This window comes from Bos grunniens, chromosome 13 (assembly GCF_055505025.1).
Source record: "Bos grunniens cultivar Pamir isolate PY7600 chromosome 13, Bosgru_T2T1.0, whole genome shotgun sequence".
Lineage (NCBI taxonomy): Eukaryota > Metazoa > Chordata > Mammalia > Artiodactyla > Bovidae > Bos > Bos grunniens.
The window spans coordinates 3150435-3170878 of NC_141177.1; the positions used below are offsets into that span (position 1 = coordinate 3150435).

At 41.7% G+C, this 20444-nt stretch overlaps 1 long non-coding RNA gene across 6 annotated transcripts in view; it reads right to left on the reverse strand.

The window, feature by feature from the left end:
- The window catches only part of LOC147359972 (uncharacterized), a 515690-nt gene that overhangs the window by 188144 nt on the left and 307102 nt on the right, over nucleotides 1–20444 (reverse strand). The window lies entirely within an intron of this gene.

Sequence of the window (20444 nt, forward strand, 5' to 3'; positions counted from 1 at the left end):
AATAGGGACTCACTAGAAAGCACAGTCGGAGAAGGCAGTGGCACCCCATTCCAGCGCTCTCGCCTGGAAAATCCCACGAACGGAGGAGCCTGGTGGGCTGCAGTCCATGGGGTCGCTGAGAGTCAGACACGACTGAGCGACTTCACTTTCCCTTTTCACTTTCATGCATTGGAGAAGGAAATGGCACCCCACTCCGGTGTTCTTGCCTGGAGAATCCCAGGGACAGGGGAGCCTGGTGGGCTGCCATCTATGGGGTCGCACAGAGTTGGACATGACTGAAGCGACTCAGCAGCAGCAACAGCAGCAGAAAGCACAGTGGGTTAGTTTGAGGCAGCAAGCAAAACTGGGAATATTACAACCATCCTAAGAGCCAGTGAGTGTCAGAAGTCACTCTGAGTCTGAAGGAGGCAGGAGCTATCTGGTCCTTATGAACACTCAGTGACAATGAGCCAAAATTCCCTTCTAGGACTGAGTCCCACCCTGAGGAGAAACTGCTGGGAAGAGAGTCAAAATCACTGTAAATCAATTACATGCAAATAAAAAATTTAAATACATATATAATAAATTAAAAAAAATAAAGGTTCAGATAAAAAGGTGTGTGTGTGTTTATCAGGGGAGATGGTGTAATGACAGCCAAAAACGTCTCAAAAAATATGCCTCCATACTTCTGATGTACATGAAAACAACAGATGAGGAAGCTCTGGGAGATTAGAAAGTTATCCTGAACCACATCTCCTTCTAAAAGTTCATGAAAACTAATTTCACATAAAAATGACAACAGGAAAGTATTGAGGTCAGATCCCTTGTAACATTACAAGAGAAAACAAGAAAACCAGGAACCAGTAACATTCTTACACAGATGAAAGCAGGCCAGGAAGGTATACCTGCAAAACAGACCAACTGTAACCTACAACATTACACAATAAAATTATACCAGATCTGGGCGTAGGGTAGCACAAATCAGAATTAGAGAACGCAGAAATGAGGTAAAAGAACATAAGACATAGTTACAAATAAAAAATATCACTTAAAAACAAAAGATAAAGTAGAAAAAAACTAAAATAAATTTAAGAATTGACATCATATGTCGCCAACAGAGGTCCGTCTAGTCAAGGCTATGGTTTTTCCAGTGGTCATGTATGGATGTGAGAGTTGGACTATAAAGAAAGCTGAGCACAGAAGAATTGATGCTTTTGAACTGTGGTGTTGGAGAAGACTCTTGAGAGTCCCTTGGATTGCAAGGAGATCCAACCAGTCCATCCTAAAGGAGATCAGTCCTGGGTGTTCATTGGAAGGACTGATGCTGAAGCTGAAACTCCAATACTTTGGCCACCTGATGCGAAGAGCTGAGTCATTGGAAAAGACCCTGATGCTGGGAAAGATTGAGGGCAGGAGAAGGGGACGACAGAGGATGAGATGGTTGGATGGCATCACCGACTCGATGGACATGGGTTTGGGTAGACTCCAGGAGTTTGTGATGGACAGAGAGGCCTGGCGTGCTGTGGTTCATGGGGTTATAAACAGTCGGACATGATTGAGCGACTGAACTTGAACTGAACTGTCATAAAATAAATAAAAGTCTTTAAATTTTTAAAATTTAAAAAGAAGATAAAATATTTCAAGAGAAAAAACAAATACTAAAGACAGGTAGAGAAGATCCAAATGTCAGTGGAAAAACGAGTTCCTAAAGAAGAGAAAAAATGCAAGGGAATAAACAAAATACATAATTTAGGGAAGGTCCTGTGATTTAAAAAACATGTATTTGAAATTAAATATTAGAAAGGCACACCATACATCTGAGAATAGCAACCTAGACTGATAATCTCCAATATGTATTCAAATAAAATCTAATGGACTATAAATATAAAAATATAAAATATAAAATGACAAAAATATATCATTTGGACATTAAGGCAAAAGAGAAAATTATTTTTTGAGGAAAAAAAATTACTGTATCAGGTTTTTGACAGAAAGACTTTATACCAGAAGAAAATGAAGTCCCATACTTAAGATATTCAAGAAAAGAAAATGTAAGCCTAGGATTTCATATCCAGCAAAACTGACCTCCAATTATAAAGGGAATTTTTATCAATGTGCAGGAACTCAGGGTAAAATTCAGAACTTGCACAAACCACAAATTATGGATCATACTCTATGCAGAAGAAGCAAAGGAAAGACACGGGTCATCTACTAAGTCTGAGTGCTTTTGAAAAATCTGCTAGAGAATGAGCTCCAGACCATCAAGATGACTAGAGGCATCTATGAGAGGACTGATGGTGGAGATCAAACATGCTGTACTTAACATGTGGTGCATAAACACAATGGAATATTCCTCAACCATAAAAAAGAATAAAATAATGGCATTTGCAGCAGCATGGATGGAGCTAGAGATTATCATACTAAGTGAAGTAAGTCAGACAAAAAAGACAAATGTCATATGATACCACTTACATGTGGGATCTAAAATCAATAATACAAATGAACATATTCATAAAACAGAATTAGACTCACAGACTTAGGAAAAACCCTTATGATTATCAAATGGGAAAGGTGGAGAGGGATAAGGAAATTTGGGATTAACAGATACACAAGTATGTGATATAGACAAACGACAAGGAACTATATTCAGTATTTTATAATAAAGAGTCGGACACGACTGAGCAACTGATCTGATCTGATCTGATAAAGGAAAAGAACCTGCAAAGAATCTATATAAACACACAGTAATGTTTAGTTATACATATATAAAAAACTGAATCACTTTGCAGCACACCTGAAACACTGTAAGTTAACTATACTTGAATTTTTTAAAAGGATACTGAAAAGACATACTAAAAAAGGTTGAGGCCTAGGAACAAACACTTGAGTGATAAAAGTATTTAAAACTCATGGAAATTATCACTATAAAAGTCCACAGTAGAAGTCAACAAATTTTGCCGCAGTAAATACGTTTTGAGTTTTGAGGGCCAAGTAGTCCTGCTGCTGCTGCTGCTAAGTCCGTATCATAACTACTCAGCTCTGATGTGACGGCATGGAAGCAGCCGTAGACAGTAACTCAATAAATGGGCATGGACGTGTTCCAGTAAAACTTTGTTTATAAAAGCAGGGGCAGACCAAACCCCGGTCAAGATTATGGTTACCTTGGAGGAGAGAAAGTGAATCAGTATTGGAATGAAATACATGAGAGTGACTTAGCATGCACATGCCCAATACATCAGCAGGGCGTTCTGAAGAGAAGACAAACCTTCTCAGAAAAGGTCGTTTGATGTTCCCCACCTTCCTGACATGACGACGGGTGGCCTGGAGGAGCAGCACCCACCCTGTGACCGTGAAGGTGCAGACTCCACACTGAGGGCTGTGGATGAGCACAGACAGAGACCCGGTCTCTGGTGTCATCACTCAGCACCCACACCTGGTCGGGAGAGCAACGGGTAGGCTGAGCCAGGAAATCACCGTGGCTCACCTAATAAATCCAGTCCTCAGCTTCATCTTCACAGTCAGGCTCAGAACAACGAGCAAACAGGTTTCCCTGGGAACAGTGCCCGGAACGCGCACGCTGTTATCATTGCCTCTGTGTGCTGTCCCTTCACACGGGACAGCCCACCACGGCTCAACGTGGCCGCAGCAACATCACCAGAGGGTCACATCCTCAGCCTCAAGCCCAGAGGAATCAAAGTGTGTTTCTCCCTTGGACATCCAACAAAACTTCCAATCAACAGGGATGAGAAATGCTGATCTAGCTTACACCAGTGAGGGCTCAGTCCTGATGCTAAGAGCTGGGGCTGGAGGTGACCTGATTTAACAAATAAAAACATAGGATACCCAGTAAAATTTGAATTTCAGATAAAAAAAAATGAATTGTTTTTAGTATAAGATGTCTCCCATGCTATATTTGGGAGACAGTTGTACGCAAAAAAAAAAAATGCATTGTTTATCTGAAATTCAAATGTAACCAGGTGTCCTAAATCTCAGGACAACCCTGCTTAGAGCCCGTAATGCCTCAGCATTTGGGCTGAAAGGGTGGTAGAGGTTGTGATTTATTTAATGAAATTCTGGGGCTGTTGTGTCAAAAACAGGTGAAGGTCCACTTGTAAGGTGGGGCAGTGCACGCGTGCACACGCACACACATGCATGCACACACACGCATGCACACGCACACACACTCACAGACGTCCTCTCCAAACATTTCATTTCCCTGAACAAAACAGCTCACAGAAACTCTGAGCTGTATATCTGTAACCTACAGACACAGGAAGCAGTAGGAATCTGAAAAGGCAGGATGTCAGGCATGCAAAACAAAACAAAACAAAATTCCCACGTGGGTATGTGGTAGCTATAATCCAACCACACTGATGTTTATGACAAAAATTTCTATTTCTTTTCCTGCAGTCATTCAATGGCTGCTGAAACCCCCAATAAGACATAAAGGAAATCACAGCAGAGAGTATTAAGATTCAGGAAGAACATAATTATATGATAGGTGTGTGTGTTCTGTAAGCTTGCACATACCTATCTCTTTCTTAAAAATAGATTGCATAAAGAAAACCTCTGATTTCATCGAAAACAATAATTATGTCAGTTATACTGAGAAAAGGATTATAATACTCAGAATTTGGAATACTTGGCAATTCACAGTCTAGTATTCTGCATATTTGTTGCGAACTAGAATTTTCTGATATGTTATATAGTTAGTGTGTGTGTGTGTGTGTATATATATACACATACATGTATATTCTTCATTTCTCCCTGGTATTAGCCTGTGATCTGCTTGGATCTAGCAAAAATCTACTGTGGAGACACGAAAGGAATTAACAATATTACGTGAGTTTCAATAGTCTTAAATTAGACAGCTCTTAGGATGCCAGGATTCAAGTCCTTTGATTTTATGTAACTGACAACTTCTGCAGAGGGCTTTAGTCAGACTCTACAACAATTAAATAAGAACAGAGGCAGCTAGTACTGACATTATTGCAAATATATATACGACGTACAGTTAGTTCCCTCCCTTTACAAATTCCACTAACAGCCTGAGCGCAGCCTCTATTAGCTTATCCTTTATGCAAACTCAAGCTTTGTGATGATGGGGGAATTGAATTCAGCACTTCAGAAAACGTGATATTCCAAAATGGACAAATGAATTTGACATATGACAGCTTAAAATTGTCTTTGCTTTAAAAAGCACCTAATAGGAAATCTGTTTTTAAAGCCACGGGCAATGAATGAGAAACACTGCCTTCATTCATTCATTTTTCCATTCACTCATCCAGGATCAACTGAGCACTAATTTTGTGCCAGGCTCTGAGCACTGGGACATGGGATAGAGTACGGTACACTGCCCGCCCCTCCGCCCCACTCTAGACCATCTGCCACAGGCCATAAAGTGCTTCGTATAGGTTGGTGTCTTGTCTACAGAGAAGCGCTAAGAGGAATTCATTGTAATAAAACGGTCATCGTTAATACCTTTGATGTCCAAAAAGTGATAAAATTCTCGCTGCTTCTTCAACGCACTATTTTAGGTGAGGCACAGATGAGTATTTTTAAAATTTTATTAGTTACATATTTATATTTTATATATTTATATTTTTATCAATGCACACCTTCTATAAGGGTTTTGTATTTCTGTTTCTTTTTAAAATCGACTGCTCAGCTGTGTCTGACTCTTTTGCTATCCCATGGACCGTAGCCTGCCAGGCTCCTCTGTCCATGGAATTCTTCAGGCAAGAATATTGGAGGGTTTGCCATTTCCTTCTCCAGGGCATCTTCCTGACCCAGGGATTGAACCCGGGTCTCCTGCACTGCAGGCAGATTCTTTACCATCTGAGCCGACAGAGTTAGAGAAAAGAATCCCGTAAAAACTCACAGAGTGGCACGTGGGTGGCAATGTTGACTGGAAGTGACTTCCAAGTGGGAAACACTGTCCTATGTAACTCCAGCAACCCCAGGAAGCATCTTGCCTGCCTGAAATTCTCCTGGCTTATCTGCTTGGGGCTAAGAGTCCTTTTATTTGGGACAAATCATAAAATCCTTTGGCAGATATAGTAAAATAACATATAACTGCAAATGCTCCTAGGAGAAAGAACACACGCTCATACAAAAGCACAAAAGTGGAAAACAGGAGGCTTTCCCACATTTAGTTATGGGACATCACTTGAGACCTGGAAAGAGTCCCTGAAGCGGTTAAAAGGAGAAGTGGTGGCTGGGGCTACACCAGCTGGCACCTCCCTTCCTCTGTTGGGTGCGTTGAACTATTAACAGATACAGTATCAGCACCGAGTGTTGGAGCCCTGCAATCATAAAGTGATGTTTGGAGTTTTCCTGATGGTTCAGAAGTTAACGAATCTGCCTGCAGTGCAGGAGACCTGAGTTTGATCCCTGTGTCGGGAAGATCCCTTAGAGAACGGAATGGTTACCCACTCCAGAGTTCTTGCCTGGAGAATCCGAGGGACGGGGGAGCCTGGTGGGCTGCCGTCTATGGGGTTGCACAGAGTTAGACATGACTGAAGCGATTTAGCAGCAGCAGCAGCAAATCTATATCCAGGATACCCTTCTATGAGCACATCTCAAATGTACCTCCTTCTAGGTTTCAGCTGCAGAATATCTCACTTCCTTTTGAAAGACACTTAGGTATTTTCAGATTTTTTTCTATTCAGGTAACAATAAAGTGACAATTCTCATGCGTATCTTTTTCCATATTTGCATAAGTATTTCTATAGAATTCATTTCTAACAAATGTATTGGATTTGCTAGATTAGCATGTATGATCACTTTCAATATTTAGTTTTAGAGAATATTATCCATTTGTAATACATATGATCAGAGTAAATTGTATGAATCAACAACACAAAGTGATATTTTTTAAAGAAATAAAACATAAGAAAATAAAATCCAAACAAGTAGCACTTAACTAAAACTCTATGGCTTAGAGAATACTTCCAACACTTTTGAATAAATCTTACTGATCTTATTGGCAAAGGAATTCCTCCTGAACTCTGGGTCTTAAAATAATGTAGATGACCATAGCGTATGCTGAACTTCATAAGATTGAAATTGCGTTAAGTTTTGCTCTACCTACAGCAAAACTGTCATGTTTCATGACAAGGGTCTTTATATCCTTGGGGGAAATTATGAGGCCTTACATATACAGAAGAGCAGATTGCTCTGACTGGCAGCATTTTAAGGTGTGTGTGTGTGTGTGTGTGTGTGCGTGCGTGTGCCATATTCAGGGTCTCAAAGACTCATTTCTTTGAACTCTAATTGATTTGCCAAAACCCAAGTCGAATTAAAAAGACATGAAAATTTTCACACTATAGGCATCATTCACTCAAGAATGAAGCATCATCAAACTGAAGAGCTGTGGATAATTAGGTAGCTTATATTTGTGTGTTTTGTGGAGATATATATATATTTTTTTTTCCTTGTTGTCATTTTCTCCTTTTTTTAATCCTCACTCTTCTGCCAGTCAGTCCATTCCCAGCATTTAAAGGTATCTGTCTCATCTAATTTAATTTAAGGAATATTGCAGCTCTTTGCTACTCTAGAATGGCCCATGGAACTGCAACATCGGGATTCCCTGGGAGCTGCTTAGAAATGCAGTGTCTCAGGCCCCACCCAAGAGTTACTGAATCAAAATCTGCATTTCAGAAGGCTCCCAGGTGACTCATCTGCACATTCAAGCTTGAGAAGCACTGCTGAAAACCTTTCCTCCATTCATCCAAGACAGAAAATTGATTTTTTAAGAAACAATAATAACAAAACAGAGAGCCAAACTGCAGATAGGACCTGTACTAACCTGCATGCATTGACAAAGGCAGGAAAAGGAGGGAAGAGGGGAAGGGAGGGGGAAAAAGAATGCAAAGGCTAGTTATTTAGAAATTTGGAAATACAGACCGTATTTCAATGAACACTGTGAACATACCATTTTCCTCTTCTTCTTTCAAGCATGAAGGCTCCATACTTCTCAGGAAAGGGGCTAAAAGCCCGAGCACCATATATTTTGTATAGGTGAGGTTTTAATATGCTACAGAGCCCCCAGTGCTTAATGAAAGCCTTTTAAGTAAATCTCACGAAGCCCTAATCTCATAGAGCCGCCCGTGTTCTTCTCTGCTGTTCTTATTTAATTTTTAATAAGAACAATTCCACGCAGCTCGAAAGCACGGCTCAATTAAGTACTATTCCTACCAGGCATCTTTGAAACCTTGCAGAATTCTCTTCCTTCTGTTTCTTGATGACCCTCCGTTTGGCTGTGTGGGGAGGCTTGTGGGGAGGCGGGATACAGCTGAGGCTTATTTTTTAATTGCAAGTTCGATTTCACACCGTTCCTTCTGAGAAGGCAAGACTGATTTTCAAAGACAGAAACGCGACTCGTGTATCTGCTGCCAGAAGGCTACAGTGGAGTATCTCAGTATTGTATTTTGAAATTTCAAGTGCATCTTTGATCTGATTCCTTAGGCATTAGATGTCCTTGAAGTTCTAGCAAGGTCATGTGAAATAAATTTAAAAGAAACAGTTATTTCTGAATCACAGTACCTCAACTACAAGTATCTTAAAGTAATCTAAACTTGACTCTCTTACAGGGCTGTATGGTTTATAACAGGAGAAATACAGCCTAGTTGTTCCTGGTAAAATTTACCGGCATTAATGCTTTCTTTCTAAAGACCCATTTCTGGAGATTTAACTCTAGTCACATCTTTTCAGTCTATGCTCATATTTTTCAGTTGAAAATTCATGTTTGCATGCTTGTCTATACATCAAAAGACATACATGCGTGTACACGTCTGTGTATGGAACAGCAACAACAGCAAATTAGGCTGCCCACGTTTGATCAATTTCAAAAGCACAGAAGGACAGTATATAGGGTACCAAACTATGTTTTCATTATTCTTAAAATACTTGTACTCTATCTTCTGCCAAAAATGTGAGGAAGCTTACTCAACTAAGCAGTATATAAATAGGACTATTATATACAGAATCATGAGGGGGCAAAAACAGCTAAAATAGCAGTAAGACAGACATGATCATACATCAGAGCTACCATTACACCCATCATTGACTTTTAACTTTGCTGATTCTCATATCAAAAACAAAAACGGAGACATACTTAACTATATGCCGCACACTGCATCTTAGGATGAAACATACAAATGAACCAGAAGTAAAAGATTTTCATGGCCCCAAAGACATTTTCACATGGATCTATATTTTGGAAACTTCAAGTAACCTAATAGCCAATGTCTTCAAATGTAGCATGCATGCATGAGCACTCAGTCACTTCAGGCGTGTCCAACTCTTTGCAACCCTATGGACTGTAGCCCACCAGGCTCCTCTGTCCATAGGATTCCTCAGGCAAGGATACTGGATTGGGTCGCCATGCCCTCCTCCAGAGGATCTTCCCGCTGCAGACATTGAACTCACATCTCTTACGTCTCCTTCATTGACAGGCAGGTTCTTTACCACTAGCACCACTTGGGAAGTCCACATAGCTCTATTAAAGACAAAGACAAAACACGCCACATAGATCCCTGTGTGAACAATCCTCACGACTCAGAGGAGGAATTTCTACAGGTAGACGAGATAAGCTGCCCAAGATATGTAACATGGGGAGATGCCAGAGATCTTAGAACAGACGTGGTGGGAATGTCTACTGTCCCTTCCAAATATCAGGTCTCCTAGCAAATGATAGGATATTTCCATGTTAGACTATTAATATCAGCACTTAAATATTGGAGCAATGCAAAGAAATAGTGGAAAACAACAGAATGGGAAAGACTAAGGATCTCTTCAAGAAAACTGGAGATACCAAGGGAACATTTCATGCAACGATGGGCACAAAGGACAGAAATGGTATGGACCTAAAAGAAGCAGAAGATATTAAGAAGAGGTGGCCAGAATACACAGAACTGCACAAAAAAGATCTTCACAACCCAGATAATCACAATGGTGTGATCACTGACCTAGAGCCAGACATCCTGGAATGTGAAGTCAAGTTGGCCTTAGGAAGCATCACTACAAACAAAGCTAGTGGAAGTGATGGAATTTCAGTTGAGCTACTTCAAATCCTAAAAGATGATGCTGTGAAAGCGCTGCACTCAATATGTCAGCAAATTTGGAAAACTCAGCAGTGTCCACAGGACTGGAAAAGGTCTGTTTTCATTCCAATCCCAAAGAAAGGCAATGCCAAAGAATGCTCAAACTACCACACAATTGCACTCATTTCACATGCTAGCAAAGTAATGCTCAAAATTCTCCAAGCCAGGCTTCAACACTACATGAACTATGAACTTTCAGATGTTCAAGCTGGTTTTAGAAAAGGCAGAGGAACCAGAGAGATCAAATTGCCAACATCCACTGGATCATCAAAAAAGTAAGAGTTCCAGAAAAACATCTATTTCTGCTTTACTGACTATGCCAAAGTCTTTGACTGCGTGGATCAAAACAAACCGTGGAAAATTCTTCAACAGATGGGAATACCAGACCACATGACCTGCCTCCTGAGAAATCTGTATGCAGGTCAAGAAGCAACAGTTAGAACTGGATATGGAACAATGGACTGATTCCAAATTGGGAAAGGAGTACATCAAGGCTGTATATTGTCAGCCTGCTTATTTAACTTCTATGCAGAGTACATCATGAGAAATGCTGGGCTGGAATCAAGATTGCCAGGAGAAATATTAATAACCTCAGATATGCACATGACACCTCACTTATGGCAGAAAACGAAGAACTAAAAAGCCTCTTGATGAAGATCATGGTATCTGGTCCCATCACTTCATGGCAAATAGATGGGGAAACCATGGAAACAGTGGCTGACTTTATTTTCTTGGGCTCCAAAATCACTGCAAATGGTGGCTACAATCATAAATTAAAAGACGCTTGCTCCTTGGACGAAAAGTTATGACCAACCTAGACAGCATATTAAAAAGCAGAGACATCACTTTGCCAACAGAGGTCTGTCTAGTCAAAACCATGGTTTTTCCAATTGTCATGTATGGATGTGAGAGTTGGACTATAAAGAAGCTGAGCGCCAAAGCACTGATGCTTTTGAACTGTGGTGTTGGAGAAGACTCTTGAGAGTCCTTTGGACTGCAAGGAGATCCAACCAGTCTATCCTGAAGGAAATCAGTCCTGAATATTCATTGGAAGGACTGATGCTGAAGCTGAAGCTTCAATACTTTGGCCACCTGATGTGAAAAGCTGAGTCATTTGAAAAGATCCTGGTGCTGGGAAATATTAAAGGCGGAAGGAGAAGGGGACGACAGAGGATGAGATGGTTGGATGACACAGTGACTCAATGGACATGAGTTTGAGTAAACTCAGGGAGTTGGCGATGGACAGGGAAGCCTGGTGTGCTGCAGTCTATGGGGTCGCAAAGAATCGGACACGCCTGAGTGACTGAACTGAACTGAAATATTGGAGCATACCTGCAAGATTAAAAAGAAAATTATTTCAGTGTATTTGATAATTTTTCTAAAAGTCCTTGAAATGAATTAATCAATGGATTTGTTTCTCATAGTGGGTTTGAGATACACAGAAGCTATATTACAAGCTTAAGAGGATGCTGTCCTTCCTGGTTATCAGTTAGAAATGCTTTTGACCACAAGTTACAGAAACCTGCCTCCCAGTGGCTTCATAAATAGAAGCTATATATTTTACAGGATGGAAGTTTAGCATCAGAGCGGCTAGGCCAGTGCCACCGCTGACAATGTCGCAGAGACGCAGGTCCTTCTACCTTTTCCCTCTGCCATCAGCACAGTGGGCTCCATGGTGATAAATGGTGCCTACGATCCTCCATATACAATGAATGGCAGAGACCAAAATAGGAAGAAGCCAGAGAAGGTGGGTGGATAGACATGCATCCAGAATTTTTCCCAGAATCATCCTAGACAGCATTTACTCACTTAGTACACATTTTGTTGTTCAGCCACTAAGTTGTATCCGACTCTTGGTGACCCCGTGGACTGCAGCATGCCAGGCTCCCCCCTCTTTCACTGTCTCCCAGAGTTTGCTCAAATTCATGTCCACTGAGTCAGTGATTCCATCCAACCATCTCATCCTCTGCTGCCCTCTTCTCCTTTTGTCTTCACTCTTTCCCAGCATCAGGGTCTTTTTCATTGAGTCAGCTCTTCACATCAGGTGGCCAGAGTATTGGGGTTTCAGCTTCAGTATTAGTCCTTCCAATGAATATTCAAATATTCAACACATACTTACTGAGCAATTATTATGTTAAATACTGATCTAAGCCCCAGAGACAGAAGAGTGATCAAAGCAGATGAAGTCTCCCTGCTCACGGAGTTCTAGATATTCCCAAGCGGCTCACATTTTCGGAGTCTTTACTACAACTGGGTCAGGATTTCTCGATTTTGTACCATTAGGATTCTGGTCCAGATCCTTCTGTGCTCTGAGCAGGGTCGGGGGCGGGAGGGGGTGCTGTCCTGCACTGCGGACTGTTCAGTAGCATCCCTGATCTCCACCCGCTAGACGCCTCCACCATCACTCATGTTGTGATAACTGAGACTATCTCCAGACACTGGCACGTGTCCCCTGGGGGGAGACTAGATTCAGACGAAAACCACTGGTCTAAGTGGTTTTCTGAGTGTGTCACGCGTCTCACTTAATTATAGCAACCCCATCAGGTGGGCAGCATGACTATTCCCATTTCAGATATTTAAGAAGAGGACCTTAAGCACTGAGATGTTAAGCACACTTTCTAAAGTCACAGAATTGGCATCAATGTCCACCTACTTATGCAGTCCGTTAGCTGGTGGAGAGAAGCACTGTGGCCATACTTAGCTGTTTGTAAGGCCAGAGGCAGTGACGTCAGGACTTGATGACCCTAAGCCTAACCCACTGCCTTCATGTTCTAAATGAGTAAATTCAAATCACCAGCTTAGAACAGTGCCTGAAACAGTAAAAAGAAAATTTCAGTTATAGCTATTATAGGCATTATTGTTGCCTGGGTCTGAGCATATTGTTACCCAAAACAAAATGAAGGTTTAGTAGCAAAAGAAAAGCTTGGGCTTGATGTCATGACAAAATGACAAATAATATACATTATATAACAGCATATAACAGTGTCAGCAACATCCTGTTTCCTAAAGCTGGGGATTGATTTCATGGAGTAGTTCTACTGGGATAACAAAATATAAGTAAAAGAGGAAGGAAGGTAAGACACAGTGCTCTCCTGTATCACTGCAAACTGGAAATCCACCCATCGTAAGAACTTAACTCCATACTGTGGATCTAGAAGTGATAATATGCTACAGGCTTTAAAAAGCATTAAAAGCCTGTGTTTTATTCAGAAAATATTCAGCTTGCTCCATCTGTTGTTTCTGTAACAAAAAGTCAAAAACCAAGGAGAGAATCAAGAAGCAGACAGAGACAGGTGCCAATCCAGCCTCTCTTCCACTAGAATAAGAACTGGCATCTGGAAATTGTGCCCAAACCAGCTTGTTGCCCATAAAAACATGCAAGAACTTCTCATTCATCGTGTGTGTGTGTGTGTGTGTGTGTAAAAAGAACACTCTGAGTCAGGCTCCATTCAAGATACTGAGACTCCAGCAGTGAGAAAATCAGACAAAACCATCTGCCCTCATGACATTTACATTCTAGGAGTGAGAGAAAGAAAATAAAAAGGTAAGTATAATACAGTTGGGCTCTGAACTGTGTATCTTGTCTTCCTTCCTTAAATGGCTTTGTTCTATGGAGACAAGATGGATGGTGGTGGTGGTTTAGTCACCAAGTCAAGTCTGACTCTTGTGACCCCGTGGACTGTAACCCACCAGGCTCCTCTGTCCATGGGGCTCTCCAGACAAGAACACTGGAGTGGACTGCCATTTCCTTCTCTAGGGGAGCTTCCTGACCCAAGAATCGAACCCAGGTCTCCTGCATTGCAGGCAGATTCTTTACCGACTGAGCTACATGGGAAGTCCAGATAAGATGGATGAAGGCTGGAAAAACAGCACAAATAACTTCAAAGCAAAGAATGCTGACGGACCCACTATTTATAGATAAGAAAACCGAGTCCTAGAGAAAGGAAGTGCCTTGCCCAAGGTCACACTGAGTACTAGCCAGGAATATTTTTGATACAAAAAACAAAATAAACAAAAATACTCAATACATACTCACTGAAACCAAAAAGAGGATAAAATCTGTCCCTGTAATTAGCGTGTCCAACACACAAATGTCCCGTTTATTATCTGTAGGACGAGAACAGCATCTGGCACGACTCCATCATTTTGCTGCTGAACTCTAAAGCTGAAAAGGGAACAAGGCAGGTCCACAGTTGGCTTCTGATCAGCAGCAGAGCAGAGAAGAAAACCCCGGTCTCTGTCACTAAGGTCACCAAATCTTGCCCCCACATCATGGCTCCCCCACTTCCACTTGGCCATAGGTCCTGGATATGTTTGCAGTGAAAGGGTGAGGTCTTAGAAATAGATTAAGATTGTGAAACTATTATTTTTATATCTTAATCAACAAATCATTACAAGTGGTCACTTATTGATAAGTAACTTGGTTGCCTAAGTAATATGGAAACACTTAAAGGAACTTGAAAGCACATTTTCTCTTGCTTGATGAGAAAATCAATTTTTAAAATAATCAAAGGCAAAGATTTCTCAGATACAACACCAAATGCACAATACATTTTGAAAGAAAAAGATAAATTTGCCTTGATCAGAATTAAATATGATGCTGTCAGGAGAATGAAAAGACAGGCCTTTGATAAGCAGAAAATATTTGCAAAATGTATATCTTATAAAAGACATATCCAGATTACATGAATACTCAATAATGAGAAAAGAAACAGGCCAGTACAGAAAAAAAGAGGCAAAAGATTTGAACAATACTTCACCCAAGAAGACATATAGAAAGATGCCAAATAAGCACCTGAAAAATTGTACAACATCGCTAGTTATTAGAGAAATACAGATTTTAAAAAATCACTGCGGCACTGCTACATAACAATTTAAACATCTGAAATTATAATACTGACCGTGCCAAGTGTTGATACCAACTTTCTAACGTGGACCAGTTAGAACTCACATCCGGTCAGTGGAAGTGTAAAATGCTATAGGCACCTTGGGGAAACTGTTTGGTAAATTACCAAAAAGTTAAACAGACATCCACCATATACTCCAGCCACTCTCATCCTAGGCGTCTACTAAAAGAGATGAAAACATGTCCACGCGCAGCCTTATGCCTGAACATTCACAGTCTGTCGTCCCCCCCAGACTGAAAATGTGAGAGCGAAAGTAACTCAATCACGTCCGACTTTCTGCGACCCCAGGGACTATACAGGCCGTGGAATCCTCCAGGCCAGAACACTGTAGTGGCTAGCCTATTCCCTTCTCCAGGGGATCTTCCCAACCCAGGGACTGAACCCAGGTCTCCTGCACTGCAGGCAGATTCTCTACCAGCTGAGCCACAAGGGAAGCCCAAGAATACTGGAGTGGGTAGCCTATTCCCTTCTCCAGGGGATCTTCCAGGAATCAAACCAGGGTCTCCTGCATTGCAGGCAGATTCTTTACCAACTGAGTTATTGGGGAAGCCCCAAAAAGACTGGAAATATGGCCCCCCAAAAATGATTGGACAAGCAAATTATGAAATATTCACATATTCAAAGACTACTTGGCAATGAAAAGAAATAAGCTATTGACATGCAGTGTAACATGAAAGAGTCTCACAGCTACTATGATGAGCGAAAGAAGAAGAAGAATAAAAGAGTATACACTGCACGATTCCATGTATGTACAATTCTATAAAATGCAAGCCAAGTTATGATGACAAGAAGCAGACCAGTGGCTTCATGGGGATAGGCGTCAGGGGATAATGGGAAAAACAGGAAATACAAAAGAGCACAAGGAAATTTCTGGGGATGACGAAATTATCTTGATTTTAATGATAGCTTAATAAGTGTGTGTGTGTGTGTGTGTGTGTGTGTGTGTGTGTACTCATTCATGCCCAACTCTTTGTCACCCCATGGACTGTAGCCCATCAGGCTCCTCTGTCCACGGAATTTTCCAGGCAAGAATACTGGAGTGGTTGCCACTTCTTACTCCAGGGGATCTTCCTGACCCAGGGATGGAAACTGCCTCTCAACATATGTCATATGTAAGTCAAAACTTAATAAACTGTGTATGTTAAAATATATAATTAATTGTATATCAACTATACCTCAGTTTTCTTAAAAATTTACTGTGAACAAAATACATTCAGACTTCTCAACCATCTGGCCTCCTTCATTTCAGTTCAGTCGCTCAGTCATGTCCGCCTCTTTGAGACCTCATGGACTGCAGCAGGCCAGGCCTCCCTGTCCATTACCAACTCTCTGAGTTTACTCAAACTCATGTCCATCGAGACAGTGACGCCATCTAACCATCTCATCTTCTGTGGTCCCCTTCTCCCCCTGCATCAGGGTCTTTTCTAGGAAGTCAGTTCTTTGTATCAGGTGGTATCAGAGCTTCAGCTTCAGCAACAGTCCTCCCAATGAATATTCAAGACTGAATTCCTTTAGGATTGACTGGTTTGATCTTGCTGTCCAAGAAACTATCAATAGTCTTCTCCAACACCACAGTTCAAAAGCATCAATTCTTCGGCGCTCAGCTTTCTTTAGAGTCCAACTCTCACATCCATACATGACAACTGGAAAAAGCATATCTTTGACTAGATGGACCTTTGTCAGTAAAGTAATGTCTCTGCTTCTTAATACGCTGTCTAGGTTGGTCATAGCTTTTTTTCCAAGGAGCGGCTTTTAATTTCATGGCTGCAGTCACCATTTGCAGTGATTTTGGAGCCCAAGAAAACAAAATCTGTCACTGTTTCCATGGTTTCCCCATCTATTTGCCACAAAGGGATGGGCCCAGATGCCATGATCGTAGTTTCTGAACCCTTCCTGTTCCTTAAACACAGCACACTGCAACCCACTGCTCTAAGGCTTTACAGCCACTGCTCCCTCTGCCCAAATGCCCTTCCTCAGACGTTCAAAAAGCGTGTTCCTCACGCCTTTTGGGTTTCTGTTCAAATATCACCTTGCCTACTTGCAAGCTTAATTCCTTCCCCCGGGGCTCCCTCTTCCTCGTCCACACTCTGTTTCATGGCTTCCCACCTAACATCTGACATACCGTATATTTTTGCTTGTTTATCTAGTTAATCATCTGCCTCTGCCCTCTAGAATGTAATCTCTCTTAGAGCAGGGAATTTTTGACTGCTATAGTTCCCTAATATATTTCCAGCACCTGAAATACTATCTGGCCCATATGGAAGCTTCACAGTATTTGCTGAAACAGTGCTGATCCACTCTAGTCTACTCGTCATGTGCTCGCAGACACCACATAGGAGCGTTCTGCGGTTGCGCTCAGGGTGCGCATCGTGAGATCCAACTGGGAAACAAGGGAGGCACTGCCCAGAATTCCCCTCTTCTTGGGTTGTCAGTTCACACACAAAACTGTTTGAAAACCAAAAGTAAATGTGAGATGCGATGGTGTTCAGTCGCTAAGTTGTGTCCGACTCTTGCAACGCCACGGACTGTAGCCTGCCAGGCTCCTCTGTCCATGGGATTCTCCAGGAAAGAACACTGGAGTGGGTTACCACTTTCTTCTTCAGGGGAGTTGCCCAACCCAGGAATCGAACCCAGGCCTCCTGCACTGCAGGCAGATTCCTTACTGACTGAGCTACGTGAGAAGCCCAAATGTGACACAGTGGATGGTACAGCACGTCAAAACTGCAAAGCACTGCCTTATTATTGAAAATAAGGCTCCTGCAGAACCCCAGGCTAATTTCTGTGTCTGGGGTAACTTGACTCTGAGAAAGTCACTTCTAAGTATCTGAAACTAATTTTCCCATCTGTAAAACAAGCAGCTTAAACTCAGCAATGTCTAATATACTTAGGGTATTTAGTATAGGGCTAAAGAATATAGATTATTATCAGGCAAACCTGGGCTCAAATCTTGGTTCTGCCCATACACCCACAGATCTTGTGAAGTTACTTAATTCTCTAAGCCTCAGTTTTCCTATCTGTAAAATGGAGGCAAAAATTTGTTCCTGTTTATTTGGAATGCTTTAAAAACAAAAGGAGATACTACCTGAAAACTCTCAAGTGTATGGTAAGAACACAAAAAGTGTTATGTATTATATCAGTGCATTTTTCCTTTATTAAATTTTTGTGGTGACTCATTTGTGTCCGACTGCTTGTGGCCCCATGGACTGCAGCATGCCAGGCTCCTCTGTCCATGACATTTTCCAGGCAAGAATACTAGAGTGGTTGCCACTTCCTACTCCAGGGGATCCTCCTGACCCAGAAATTGAACCCCTGTTTCCTGCATTGGCAGGTGGATTCTCTACCACTAGCACCGCCTGGGAAGCCCCTGTGAAGTTTCTGAGGTGCCTTTAACTCAATAGTGGTTTTATCTGATATTCCTCTATCTTCTAGGAGGAATTTGATTTTAGTTTTGATTCTAATCTTTAAAATCTTAAAAGTGAATGAATTAAAGCTGATAGCCAGTAAAACTTAATTCAGTATAAGTGCTACCAGGTTAAAAGTTTCCAAAAAAAAAAAAATGAGTTCCACCCACCCATCTGGGCCCGGAGAGGCAGAAAGTTTAACCACATTACACGCTGCTCTATTTTCAATGCCACAATGAACAGCACAGGCTTAACTGCAATTAAGTAGTCCCTGCTGACCACTGAATATACAGTACATCATGTCAAGAGAGGCAAAACTGTCAGATTAGTGGAAATTCATTTTGGGATTGCTGGGTAATTTCAAGAGCTGACAGCCAAAGAAAAATCTGTGATCCCTTGTGTGTGCCAGCATATATCACTCTTTAACAGCAGTTGTTTAGAAACTCATAATGCAGCAGTATTCCAGATTCTCACATTCACTTCTGGAGCAAGCTGGAAAATAAACTGTGAGTGATAAAAAATGGAAAGAGGTCCTTCTTATAGCAAGCTTCACTAAACAAACAGGAAGTGGGCTCATAAAGCTAGAATCAGCTTTTGTAGCCGGTCCTTTCCAAGCTAAGGATTGGGGGCTATTTATCTAGATAACAACTGGATGTCAGCTCAGAACTCTGGAGGGGAATCTTGCTGATTTGGAGTTCTTTGCCTGGATGGACATTTTGAAAAGAGTTTTCTGAAAGTCACTTGACTTTAGATGAGAGTCTTAAAACTCTTCACTTCGACCACCAACCAAGCTGATCCCTACAATGTGAGAATTTTTTGATGGGCAAAAATCATTTTACTTAGTTGTTATTCAGTCACTAAGTCACGTCTGACTCTTTGCAACCCTGTGGACTGTAGTCCACCAGGCTCCTCTGTCTTTCACTATCTCCCAGATTTACTCAAATTTGTGTCTATTGAGTCAGTGATGCTATCCAACCATTTCATCCTCTGCCGCCCCCTTCTCCTTTTGCCTTCAATCTTTCCCAGCATCACTGCTCACTGTGACCCAAGCATCTGTATTATCTCTTAATCCTTACTTAGGGCATTATGAGGCTGGCATTCTTATACCCATTAAACAGATGAAGAGGCTAAGGCTTGGAGAGGCACAGCTAAACAGCTGCAGTCACATCACTATTACAAGGACTGAGTGGAACTGAATTCTAGATTATGTACTCCAGAGCAGCAGTTCTCAAGTAGCAATGACTTCAGCCCCCAGAGGACATGGGTCAATGTCTGGAGATATTTTTTGTTGCCACAGCTGCTCCTGGCGTGCAGTGAGCGGAGGCCCAGATGCTGCTAAACATCCTATAGGACAATGGAGAGCGATCCAGCCCGGACTGTCAGCAGCTGTGAGAAGTGCTGCTGGGACAATGATTCTGAAACGTGCTCCCTGGACCACAGCAGCAGCATCACCTGGGATCTTGTTAGAAATGGGCAACACAGGGCTCCAGCTCAGATCCACGGAGCGGGCGGGGTAGCAACAACCTTTGTTTCCGCAAGTCCACCAGACGGTTCTTATGCAAGCCCAGGTGTGAAAACCACTGTTTCAGGGCCATCTGAACATGTGCAAAGAGCTCTACTGCTCACCCTAAATACTCATAAGTCCTCAAAATCCAAAATGAAAATCACGGTTTTTGGCTTGTGGAATTGTACTGGTATCAGAATTCGAGATCAGCCGGACACTTTTCCTTGTTTCTGAAGCTACGAGAAGATGCCACTCGCTAGTTCCGGACCTTCCGGTGATGCGCAGGAACCAGACTATATAATGGTGAATCCTTCAGGAAGACCTAGGGTCCCCTTCATCAGCGATTCTCCAGACACTAAGATACTCTTCTGAACAACATGCAAGTGAATGTATACTGGGTCCCACTTAAGTCAGACTCTGGGAGAGACGCTTGTACCTATATCATCTCAATTATCAGCATTAATAAGGACAGTGATGATTATCATTTCTGAAGGAATTTTCATGCACCAGCCATTTACCTGCATGATCTGATTCTGCAATACTGCCC